This window comes from Penaeus monodon, chromosome 25, assembly GCF_015228065.2.
Source record: "Penaeus monodon isolate SGIC_2016 chromosome 25, NSTDA_Pmon_1, whole genome shotgun sequence".
Lineage (NCBI taxonomy): Eukaryota > Metazoa > Arthropoda > Malacostraca > Decapoda > Penaeidae > Penaeus > Penaeus monodon.
This window is the reverse complement of record NC_051410.1, coordinates 28,765,729-28,766,054: the sequence shown is the minus strand read 5'-3', so window position 1 is coordinate 28,766,054 and position 326 is coordinate 28,765,729.

The following is a 326-nucleotide window of genomic DNA, read 5'->3' as shown; positions in this document are numbered from 1 at the left end:
ATATGAGCAACGGTGCGAGGAAAATATTTAAATAGAATTAATTTGCGCAGAAAATCAATTAACGCAAAACAAAACAAAAAAATGATTAATCTATCAGCCGAATTTCCATTTATTTGATTTACTAATTCGTAAAAATCAATGACAGAGACATATGACTCGAAAAAAAGATAAGTGCATGATATTGAACTGTGTATCAGTTCACAAAAAACGGTGTCCATAAAATGTTTCACTAAATCATTTTTCAAAATATTTCAGTCTAAGCTGAAATAAGGTATTCATACTCATACCTTCATATGACAGATGTACTTTCATAAACTAATGTCTGA